General features: G+C 29.7%; 1 pseudogene; it reads right to left on the reverse strand.

The window, feature by feature from the left end:
- The window catches only part of LOC18599482, a 22727-nt pseudogene extending 15352 nt beyond the window's left edge, over positions 1 to 7375 (reverse strand).

Below are 9437 nucleotides of genomic sequence, written 5' to 3' on the forward strand. Positions count from 1 at the left end.
CATTTATGTAGAAGGTCATCATCTGGTTCATATTCGAGATCAACAGTACATCTTTTTACACTTAAATCAGAAAACACTGTACAATTTACTTGATCACCATCTTCCAATTCACCCATAAATCTCCATAAACTAAACCAATAAATATTGTTCTTGGCTTTAGGAATTCCGATGAAACGTTTATAAAAGATCCACTTAGTATCTTTGGTCTTGTTGACGATCTCAATACGAGATAAAAAATCAAATATTTTATTGTCTTCAGCAAAAAGAATGGCCACAAAGTTTAGATAGCCAATATGTTGAGCGGGCCTTTGAGCCACTACAAATGAAACCTTATTCCCAATAGCATGATTTGCATGACGGCTGCATGTATCCTCCGGAAGGTCATATGAATGACATGTGAACTAGTTATAAGTTATAAAAAGAAAGAAAAGAATAATAAATCAAAACATTAGAAAGGAGATCAAGGAAACCTTAGGGGAAGCAATCATTGTTGATTCCTCTAAATCATTGTAAATTTGCACTTTGATATTTTCACTGGAGCCCAATTTGAGTAACTCTTCATCTTTCAACTCAATCTCTCTCCAAGTATCTTCATTTTCTAAAAGATGCCAAAAATAGATATGTCTTTATTATACAATAGTAATCATCAAATACTATGTTTCCATGAGTATCTGTGTATAAATAAATTGAATTTAGAACAAACAAAAAAAAAAGCCCTTATAGATACAATATTACAATGGTGCATGAAAAAAATTGATTAAATTTTAGAATTAGGATCCAACTTAAAATTAATATTAACATACTAAAAGAATGCCACAACAATTAAGAATTTAAAACCCTATTAATTTAGAAGACTCAAGTTCAAATCATAGGAAAAAGGATGAGAATAAATGAGAAAGTGCTAGATCTCATTTTTGTAGCCTAAGATCATATGTATAAAAATATGGACAATATTATAAGTGATGAGGTCATTGTTAAGGGGGAAAGATCTCACATTTTTAAGAAGCAAGGATTAGATTATATATGACTTATAAATAAGGGCATGCCCCTTTCCCTACAAGGTACCTTTTCTTAAAAGGACAAAATCAAAATAGTGAATCTCAAAATAGATAATATCTTGTAATCGATCCAATCCAACAACTTTAGCATTAATAAATAGCTTTGTTTGTGGGACTTCCATACTTTGACTTACAAATAGCTTTGTAAGGACATGTGCGCTCACAAGATGCTTTTTTTCAAAAAAGATAATATTGCTAGAGTAGGCCCAACAAGAACAATACCTTGTACCATGGTGTAGTCCAACAATCTTAACATCATTAGATCTTATTATATTTATGGCTATACTTAACCTAAAGTGATTTATAAATTATATTGACCTAAAACAAGCATTTATAGGTGTTTATATGATAGACCAAGCCCAATTAACAATTCAAAAACTTAAGCTTAGGCAACAAAGCCTATTCATTTGCCTATTTATTATTTAAGCATTAAAATTATTTTTAACATAATATCTAAAATAGTTCCTAAACTATTTAAGAAAATTCAATAAATCTTTATACTTTTATTACTTTAAACCAAGTCTTAATATTTTTATTTTGAATCAAATAAGTTATTTGTCATTCAATGCCACGTGACGCTGCCGTAACATGTTAATATCTCATAATTGATAATGATGTGGTATGCTGACATATCATAATTAATGATAATGTTACATGCTAATGTAGCATAATAATATGATTGTATGACATTTTTCACCTTCAACATCAATACCATGTTAGTGCCATGTGAATATAAATTAACAAGTAGCAATTTGATTAATGACAATTCATCAATCATTAGTCATAACGACTTATTTGATCTAAGATAAAAATACAGGGGTTTGATTGCAAGCAATAAAAGAAAAAGTGTTTTTTTGAATTTTTTTGAATAGTTTAGAGGTTTTTTTTAGCATAATGTCAATATTTTTATATAAATTTTTTAAATAAATTTAAAAATAAAAATAAAAAATATATTAATAATATATTAAAAACTTAAGTTTGGGTAACAAGACCTATTTATTTTATTGTTTATTATTTGAAATATCAAAAATATTTTTATATTCATATTTTAAATAAATTAAAAATAAAAAATATATAAATATATATTTTTTATCCAAAAATTATCTTCGAATTGAATTTGATCCTAAAAATAGAAGCCCAAGCTTGACCCCAATTGAATCGAGTCTTCGAGCCTAAATGAAGAGTTCGACCTTTAAATATATCTACTAGCAACATCAAGCATAACGACCATCTTCTAACTTTTCTTCTTAGATCTTGTGTAGACACAATAATGTTGCATCAGTACATGGATCTTAACAATTATCGTTAAAAAGGTCAAATATATTTGCACTCTCATTTCATTTTTTTAGTTTAAAATCATCAAATATACTTTTATATATGCTTTTTATATATTTTACAAGTGTACAAAATCAGAACACGAGTAGTTATGACCTATAATTTTGATTTACCAAATCAATTAGAAAATATAATTAAATTTGCCAGGTTAATAGTTAAATTGCTTGATTACAAGAAAATATTCATGATTAAAATATTCTTCGATGCATATACAGTAGCTAAAAAATATGTCATAGTTAGTATTTCTTTTTCAAATATTCATAGATTAAAATAAAAAATTTCCATGAAGAAAGAAAGATATAAGAAACTATTGATATATAAAGTCAAGTCGAAAAGATAAAAAGTTTTTATAATGCTATTAGGTGCAATCATACCTTGAGAGTATTGTGGAGTGTCATCTTCATACATAACCTTGGTTTTTTATACGCATGTAACACCAAATTCTCTTATGTTGAGACTAAATGTTGATAATTTGCAGCTTACCAAATCACCTTTTTCCAACTGATAATCCATTACTGGCCAGTGGATTAGCCATAAGATTGTGTTACTATTGGTTTTAGGAATTCCAATGAAACTTGACAAATAAGACCACGTCAACTTCTTGGTCTCATTAACAATATGCACAGATGGTAGAAACTCAAATATCTCATCGCTAACAAGGGAATAAACTATGCATAGGTTTAACCAGCTAACTTTTTCACTAGGATTTTGTGGCAAAGAAAAAGAAATTGCAAACCCTTGAGAGCGATACTCAAACAAGATTGGAACCTCACTTCTGGAGACAAAACAACTAGTTATGCTACTATCATGAAATACTTGAGACATTGAATCCATTATTTATGAAAATATTGAATAATATAAAATAAGAAAATAAAAAGTTTTAGTAGACTGAGAAAAGACCTGAGGAGTAGCAACCATCTTTGTGTCTGTAAGATAGTTATAAATTTGCAATTCAGTGCTTCTGATAGAGTCCGTAGTGAATAAGCTTTTGATCTGCTCCACTTCAAAGTTTTCAATTGGTTCCAACTTGAACACACCTTGAATCTCAGTTAGCTTTTCACAACCAAAGACAACACATCTTTTCAAATTTAATAAGCATGGCAAACTTGAAATCTTGTACAACGATTGAGACATTATCACGTGCAAGCTGCTCGTTGGAAGCATTGGAAGCCATTTGAGCTCTTTGCAACAAGTCAGTAAAAGTTCATCAAGCTTTGTAAGGTGGATAATGCTCTCGGGAAAGCTATGAATTGGGTTTCTGCTTAAATTTAACAATTTCAAGGAAGGTAAGTAGCTCAAATCAGAGGGCATAACATCATCAGATAGTCTGCAACTCTCAAGACTCAACTTTACCAAAGAACATGGCAAAGATGCCCAAAAGAAACCCAACTCCTTACTACTTTCAGTGATAGCCAAGACAACCACGAATTTGATTCATATATAGCAGTTCCATCTAAGCTAAGCACCTTCAATAATTTCATATACTGCAAATCCCTAAGCACATCATTAAATGTTGAGAAACCAGTTAAAATAAGCTCTTCCAAAGATTCTATCGAACCAATTGTTCGTGGAAGTTTCTTAAGACTTTTGCAACCTTTAAGGTTTAAAACAGTCAGAGTCTTTAACTCACCAATGGATTGATCAACCTCAGTCAACTTTATGCAATCTTTTAGCATCAACCTTTCAAGACTATGAAGACTTGATAAGTTAAGGATTTTGAGAAGGCTATGGGAGTGACTGAGATTAAGGATCTTCAAATTTGGAAGAAAGTACTATAGGAAAGGGAAAAAAAAACACTTAGCCATATAATTTTGTTTTTGCGTCATAAAAAATAACGAGAAATTAAATAGTATCATACCTTTGTATCATTCCAAACACGTTTGAGGCTACTGTTGCGCATTTCAAGAACAACTAGCCTAGAAATATCTAAATCTGTAGAAAGATAATCTTGAGGAAATCCTTGCCAACACAACCATATTAAGCGTCTCGGAAAGTCACTGTAGTCTCCTTTAAGTTTTACATAATCTAGCTGAAGTAGTTTAAGTCTTTTCATCTTTACAAAAGCATCCGTTTCTATAACTACCTCATTTGAATTGAGAAATGGATTTTTTGAATGATTTTCAATCGTTTTTCCATACTTCTCTTCCAACAATCTTTGTAGGTCAATGGTGAGGCACTTGATTGTTTTTGTACCCTGTTGGAGAAAGAATAATTTAGTTAAAAGTAGGACATATGAAAATATATTGCATAAAAGAAAATAAAAGAAAATGGAGCCTTTCTTACAACTTTCTCTCTCAATGCATCAAATGCATCCCTATGCCACAACCTGCTTCGTTTCCCAAGGTCAAAAGATTCTTGACGAATAATGTTCCTTCTTGTATCTCTAATCATTTGATGCATCATTAGCTTGTTTTTTTCATCAACCACCAAAAGAGACCTATTTATGAGATTTTCAATACCAATTGTTGTATAGTAATCACAACCATTTAGAATTATAGTTGTGTAATCTCTATCCTTCCCGATGAATACACAAGCTATGTCAAGGAATAGATTTTTATCATGATCATCTTGCAGGAAATCATAACTTATTCTTAGAATCTTCTGAATTTTGCAATCAGAGACCGCTTTCAATTTCTCTATGCACTTCTCCACACATTTATACTTTTACCAGATAGAGAAGAACCCAAAACTTGAAGAGCTAATGGAAGCCCACCGTAGTGTTTGACTACACTCCTTGCATATTCTATATAACTGTCAATTGGATCATTCTATCCGAAGGCATACCAATTAAAAAGTTGAAGGGATTCATTGAAAGCTAATTCTTTTACCTCAAATACCTTGCATAAGTCTCCATAACTTGATGATGCTTCAAGATCAAACATTTGTCTAATAAAAGGATCACTCAATAGACATTGATGCCTGCTAGTTATGATGATTTTACTTCCTAGATGAAAAGGAATTTGTGCTCCAATTATTTTAGTTATTATATCCAAATCATCCACATCATCTAGGACAAGAAGCACACGTCTACGGCGTACAGCTTCTTTGATCTTAATGATTCCATCATCTGAATTGTAATTTTGTTTGCTTTTTCCTTCAAGATATCTGAAATAAGTTGTCTTTGCAAACGAACAAGACCATTGCGTTCTTGAATAATCTCTCTAACATCAGCAAGAAAACTAAAACTTTCAAATCTTTGGATGTTAAGATTGTAAACAACTTTGGCAATGGTTGTCTTCCCAATCCCTCCAATTCCTCATAATATTGCTATGCCAACCTTATTTGATCCATCTCCCAACCACCAATTAATGCGAGTCACAAGAAAATCTATTCCAACTAATTATGGAGGGACATATAAAGTGTTTCAATGGAGTTTATTTTGAGCTTGTTTAATAATGTCTTGAATGAACTGCGACTCATGCCTACAAATTTTGAAATATACAAGTTATAATATATATTCAAAATATAAATTAAAAATATAAATTAACAAGTGACATCTTGAAAATTGAGTAAAAATCTTTTAACAGATATGTTTGCTTCTTGCATAATTATGATTTTTAATTTCATCTTAACTCGTCCTTAAAATTCTAAAGTGTATGTTAAATATTAAGGGACACTTTTTCAGAAAATCTCACAAACTATTTTATTTAATTCATTTAATAGGTTACTTTCTTTTAAAAAAAAAAACTTATTTTTTTATTGGTATTTTCAAAGGTACCATTGAAAATTGAGGAGGCAATGCAAATTACCCATACCCAACCCGACCCAACGATATATTTTTTTTATTCTGAACCTGCTTCACCTTGACACTAGATTATCAACTTTAATAACCAACCTCGAACTAAAAGAACTATATAACTTGTGTTTGACTTGTCTTGCCTCAAAATTGTTTTTTTGTTAAATTATTTTAGTTTATTTTTCATGTAAATCTTTTTATTTTAATGTAAATTACATCATAATTACTTTTAAATATATTAGTATTAAGAATTAAGAGACGTTAACTTAATTAAAATTATGAAAAAAATAAATAAAATAATAAAAACACATATAAAAATAAAGATATATATTCTTTTTTTTACTTACTCAATTCAATTNAATTAAAAATTATGAAAAAAAAAAAAAATCTACCCAAACATATAAAAATAAAGATATATATTCTTTTTTTTACTTACTCAATTCAATTTAAATTTCTTTAATATCTATTCGTTTCTCCTCTTAAAAAATTGAAAACTTTTACTTTAGGATTTTTCAAAAATTGTTTTTTGAAAATTTAATTACATATGAGAATATAATAAATAATAATCTAAGTTGATTTTATATGATTAAAAACAATTGAAAGTGGACATTTGATTTGAAATAAAAGTAGTAAAATAGGTTGTTCACCCACGTAGTGAAAATACATAGAACTAGTGTCATGAAATAATGAGCATATATAAGTTTGCAATTTTTAAGAAGAGATCAAATAGTTTCAAACTTGCTTACCCGTCTTCTAGAAGCATGCCTCCCAAATCCGCAACATCTCTTAAAGCAGCCCTCCATCTTTGTACCATGTCCATCTCAGACTTGAAGCTCTTTTCATGTCTAGCAAACGCTTCTGCAAAACTCCCTGTCTGCTTCTTGACTTGAGATGGATTTACGCCATAGAAAATTGGCAAAACAATGTGTTTGGAGAATTTCCTATGTTCCATTATCTTTACAAGTTCATTAAGGCACCATGTTGATGAAGCATAATTCTTTGAGAAGACAATGATAGATATTTTTGACTCGTATATTGCTCTTTCAATTTCATTTTTTATGTTCTCCCCTCTCCCAATTTCATCAGCATCTCTAAATGTATGAATCCCTGCTTGTACCAAGGCCATGTAAAGGTGATCCGTAAAATTCTTACGCGTATCTGTACCTCTAAAACTCAATAATACATCATACGTGTATTGAGAATCTGACAAGGAAGACTCCTGGTGATGGACCATTGAAACAGCCATTGAAGAAGAACACAAGAGAATCTGGATTGACTGATAAGGCACCTAAAATAATGTAGAACAACTTAATTGTGTCATCAAAGAAACAATTTAATAAAAAAATTGAAGGCCTTGTACCAAGATCAAAGAATAAAAAATAAGTAGATAGACAAGTTAAAGCTAGAGCTAGGAATATTAAAGATCATAACTAACCTGGTAAATGAATTTAGACAAGACAGCACCTTGCTAATACCTTTTCGTTGCACTTGTACTTTATATGAAGAGAAAGTGGATTGTAAAACCAGAATAATGATCAAGAAATAGATAACTTTTGCTTGTTATAATATTAGACAAGATGGGTTCTAATAAACTGGGAATACTATAATCAAGTACCAGCACTACAACCCTTTTTATACTTAAAGTTCACATGATAAAGCCCTTCCTAATGTAGTTTTATTTTTATGTGCTGTAATTTTCACCTGCTCTTCACACCATTAATTAAAATAGATTGCTAGAGTGATATATCTCAACATTTCGCTCGATGAAAAGCATATATATCTGTTATTTGAAAATTTTGTTTCGAATATTTTTTTTCAAATAAGAAACTAGACTGTCAATGATTTTCATATATGTTAATCATATTTAAGAAATTTTTTTTTGTAAAAGAATAACCTTAAGAAAAGTTGAGTTGGATATTTTTTTTTTTTATGAAGTGATCATTGCAATTCTTAACCGACATTATATATTTTGGATATATAATTTGAAATACATATGAAGGAGTTAAAGAAGAGAAAAGTTAACTAGAAAAAAAACTAAATTGGAAACAATTTTCATTTAGGTTAATCATAACTAGGAAACTTTTCTTTTTTAAGGAAATAACCTTAAGAAAAACATAACAGTCACTAAGTAGGTAGAGCTTTTACATATATATCTTGGATATATAATTTTAAATATATATATATACGTCATGAATTACAATTATCTCTTCACCAAAACTAATATTTGTCAATAAAAAATTTTAAAAATATATATGAGACAACAAGTTATAGTTTATATAAATAATATGTCAAGCCCGACCTTATAAAATACTTTTCATGTCATTCATATGATTGACAATATGCTTGCATACTTGGAAAGTCCCGAAAGAAAAATCGTTAAAAGACGACAATGTACCAAATGGTACAATTAAGTTAATTTAAGCCTCAAACTAGATCAAATAGAGAATTTAAAATGAAATTAAGAATATTAAAGTCTCAGAATGGTTTAATATGGTGATTTGGAGTTTGAGGATCAATTTGGAGTCAAACTGAAATTTTTACTGTCTAGGGGTAAAATGGTCATTTGCCACCCAAGGACACAATGGGAATTTTTAGAAAAGAATTTTTTTGGCCCCATTTGACTTATTGGAGTATGATTTGAGGGTTTGGCAGTGAAAAAGTTTAATTTTAGTGATTTTTAGAGTGTTAGGGCGAAATCGTAATTTTACCACTCGCGGATAAAATTTGAGATTTTGAGAGAATTTAAATCAAATTTAACAAATTGGAGAATGGTATGAGTATAAGGGATGAAAAATATATCTATGGGTAATTTTTCAGTTTTTGGGGTAAAAATGTAATTTTTGACTTTTACGGGGGCAAAAGTGTCAATTTTAAAAATTACTCCACCAAGACTTTGGATAAGTCTGAGAATTTTATCGAAGCTATGGATATGTGGGACAAGTGTATGGTGAAAATTTGGAAACAAATGGATGGCTAGAATTTAAGGAATTAATAAAACATTAAAAAAATAAATAAAATAATATCATATTATTTTAGCCTTTAAAAAGGTAAAAATTTCAGAATTCTCATCTTCTTCAGCTGTCCAAACCAGGGGAGAAAATGGGAAAAAAAAACAAATAAGAACCCTAACTGAAAATTTGGGGAAAATCAAGAGAAATCAAGAAATCAAGCATTGAAAAGGTAAATTTCATTGATTTTCCTTGTGATTTTCACTACCCATGCATTTTTTTCTCATTTCCATGCAAAATTAGAAAGTGGGTATGGACACCCATGCTGGCCAAACCTCCATGGATGAGTTTTGAGCTTGA

This window comes from Theobroma cacao, chromosome 5 (genome assembly GCF_000208745.1).
Source record: "Theobroma cacao cultivar B97-61/B2 chromosome 5, Criollo_cocoa_genome_V2, whole genome shotgun sequence".
NCBI classification, from domain to species: Eukaryota; Viridiplantae; Streptophyta; class Magnoliopsida; order Malvales; family Malvaceae; genus Theobroma; species Theobroma cacao.